Genomic DNA, 3639 nt, shown 5'->3' with positions numbered 1-3639 from the left:
TTTTACTTTAATCAGCTACTCTAAAAGCAAATAAAGTTGTTCCTTTTAATAATAATAGTTGTTTTCAGACTTTAAACCAACAAAGATCAAAAAAGCTAAAAAAGGGCATTACATAATGGTAAAGGGATCAATTCAACAAGAAGAGCTAACTATCCACCCAATACAGGAGCACCCAAATTCATAAAGCAAGTTCTTAGAGACCTACAAAGAGACTTAGACTCCCACACAATAATAGTGGGATACTTTAACATCCCACTGTCAATATTAGACAAATCAACAACACAGAAAAGTAGCAAGGATATTCAGGACTTGAACTCAACCTCTGGACCAAGCAGACCTGATAGACATCTACAGAACTCTGCACCCCAAATCAACAGAATATACATTCTTCTTAGTACCACATAGCACCTATTCTAAAATTGACCACATAATTGGAAGTAAATCACTCCTCAGCAAATGCAGAAGAATGGAAATCCTAACAGTCTCTCAGACCACAGTGCAATCAAATTAGTACTCAGGATTAAGAAACTCACTGAAAACTGCACAACTACATGGAAACTGAACAACCTGCTCCTGAATGACTACTGGGTAAATAATGAAATTAAGGCAGAAATAAGTAAGTTCTTTGAAACCAATGAGAACAAAGACACAACATACCAGAATATTTGGGACACAGCTAAAGCAGTGTTTAGAGGGATATTTATAGCACTAAATGCCCACATGAGAAAGTGGGAAACATCTATAATTGAAACCCTAACATCAAAATTAAAATAACTAGAGAAGCAAGAGCACACAAATTCAAAAGCTAGCAGAAGTCAAGAAATAACTAAGACAAGAGCAGAGCTGAAGGAGATAGAGACACAAAAACTCTTCAGAAAAAGCAATGAATTCAGGAGCTGGGTTTTAGAAAAGATGAACAAAATAGATAGACTGCTAGCCAGACTAAAAAAGAAGAAAAGAGAGAAGAATCAAATAGACACAACAAAAAATGATAAAGGGGATATCACCACTGATCCCACAGAAATACAAACTAACATCAGATAATACTAAAAACACCTCTACGCAAATAAACTAGAAAATTTAGAAGAAATGGATAAATTCCTGGACACATACACCCTCCCAAGACTAAACCAGGAAGAAGTCAAATCGCTGAATAGACCAATAACAAGTTCTGAAATTGAGGCAGTAATTAACAGCCTACCAACCAGGACCGGACAGATTCACAGTCAAATTCTAAAAAAAGTGGCCGGGCGCAGTGGCTCAAGCCTGTAATCCCAGCACTTTGGGAGGCCGAGACGGGCGGATCACGAGGTCAGGAGATCGAGACCATCCTGGCTAACATGGTGAAACCCCGTCTCTACTAAAAAAATACAAAAAAACTAGCCGGGCGAGGTGGCGGGCGCCTGTAGTCCCAGCTACTCTGGAGGCTGAGGCAGGAGAATGGCATAAACCCGGGAGGCGGAGCTTGCGATGAGCTGAGATCCGGCCACTGCTCCAGCCTGGGCGACAGAGCGAGACTCCGTCTCCAAAAAAAAAAATTCTAAAAAAAGTACAAAAACCTCCCCCCCCGCCCCGCCCCCCGCCCAAGCACTGCTGGGCCTGCAGGTCTCTGTTGAGCCGCGGACGCGGGTCTCTGTTCCGAAGGATGGAGTTTGTTCAAGTTGTTAAGAATAAGGTCTACTTTAAGAGATACCAAGTGAAATTTAGAAGATGACGAGAGGGTAAAACTGATTACTATGCTCGGAAACGCTTGGTGATACAGGATAAAAATAAATACAACACACCCAAATACAGGATGATAGTTCGTGTAACAAACAGAGATATCATTTGTCAGATTGCTTATGCCCGTATAGAGGGGGATATGATAGCCTGCGCAGCATATGCACACGAACTGCCAAAATACGGTGTGAAGGTTGGCCTGACAAATTATGCTGCAGCATATTGTACTGGCCTGCTGCTGGCCCGCAGGCTTCTCAATAGGTTTGGCATGGACAAGATCTATGAAGGCCAAGTGGAGGTGACTGGCGATGAATACAATGTGGAAAGCATTGACGGTCAGCCAGGTGCCTTTACCTGCTATTTGGATGCAGGCCTTGCCAGAACTACCACTGGCAATAAAGTTTTTGGCATCCTGAAGGGAGCTGTGGATCGAGGCTTGTCTATCCCTCACAGTACCAAACGATTCCTGGGTTATGATTCTGAAAGCAAGGAATTTAATGCAGAAGTACACCGGAAGCACATCATGGGCCAGAATGTTGCAGATTACATGTGCTACTTAATGGAAGAAGATGAAGATGCTTACAAGAAACAGTTCTCTCAATACATAAAGAACAGTGTAACTCCAGACATGATGGAGGAGATGTATAAGAAAGCTCATGCTGCTATATGAGAGAATCCGGTCTATGAAAAGAAGCCCAAGAAAGAAGTTAAAAAGAAGAGGTGGAACCGTCCCAAAATGTCCCTTGCTCAGAAGAAGGATCAGGTAGCTCAAAAGAAGGCAAGCTTCCTCAGAGCTCAGGAGTGGGCTGCTGAGAGCTAAACCAAACAATTTTCTCTGATGATTTTTCAGATATAGGCAATAAACTTACAGACAGAAACTAAAAAAAAAAAAAAAGTACAAAAAGGAGCTGGTACTATTCCTTCTGAAAGTATTCCAAACAATAGAAAAAGAGGGAATCCTCCCTAACTCATTTTATGAGGCCAGCATCATACTGATACCAAAACCTGGCAGAGACACACACACAAAGAAAATATCAGGCCAATGTATGAGATGAACATCGATACGAAAATCCTCGATAAAATATTGACAACCCGAATCCAGCAGCCCATTAAAAAGCTTATCCACCATGATCAAGTCTGCTTCATTCCGGGATGCAAGGCTGGTTCAACATGTGAAAATCAATAAATGTAATCCATCACATAAACAGAACCAATGACAAAAAACACATGATTATCTCAATAGAGCGGGCCTTCAATGAATTCCAACACCCTTCATGATAAAAAACACTCAATAAACTAGGTATCAATGAATTGTATCTCAAAATAATAAGAGCTATTTATGACAAATCTGCAGCCAATATCATACTGAATGGTGAAAAGGTGGAAGCATTCCCTTTGAAAACTGGCACAAGACAAAAATATCCTCTCTCACCACTCCTATTCAACATAGCATTGGAAGTTCTGGCCAGGGCAATCAGGCAAGAGAAAGAAATAAAGCGTGTTCAAATGCGAAGAGAGGAAGTTAGATTATCTCTGTTTGTCATTGACATTATTGTATATTTAGAAAATCTCATTGTCTCAGCCCCAAAACTTCTTAACCTGATAAGCAACTTCAGCAAAGTCTCAGGATACAAAATCAATGTGCAAAAAACAAAAAGATTTACATAAACCAATAATAGACAAACAGAAAGCCAAATCATGAGTGAACTCCCATTCTCAACTGCTACAAAGAGAATAAAATACCTAAATACAACTTACAAGGGATGTGAAGGACCTCTTCAAGGAGAACTACAAACCACTGCTCAAGGAAATAACAGGACACAAACTAATGGAAAAACATTCCATACTCATGGATAGGAAGAATCAATATCGTGAAAATGGCCATATTACCCAAAGTAATTTATAGATTCAATGCTATTC

At 40.3% G+C, this 3639-nt stretch overlaps 1 pseudogene across 1 annotated transcript; it reads left to right on the top strand.

The window, feature by feature from the left end:
• The first annotated feature begins 1607 nt into the window (after positions 1–1607).
• On the top strand, positions 1608–2539 carry LOC104658578 (annotated as a pseudogene). Its single transcript, XR_004054769.1, has one exon. The product of XR_004054769.1 is annotated as a 60S ribosomal protein L5 pseudogene (transcript).
• Positions 2540–3639: the final 1100 nt, after the last annotated feature.

The sequence above is a fragment of the Rhinopithecus roxellana genome, chromosome 18, assembly GCF_007565055.1.
Source record: "Rhinopithecus roxellana isolate Shanxi Qingling chromosome 18, ASM756505v1, whole genome shotgun sequence".
Taxonomy (NCBI): Eukaryota; Metazoa; Chordata; class Mammalia; order Primates; family Cercopithecidae; genus Rhinopithecus; species Rhinopithecus roxellana.
Note: the sequence above shows the minus strand (reverse complement) of the source record. Positions and strands in the feature narration are given on the sequence as shown.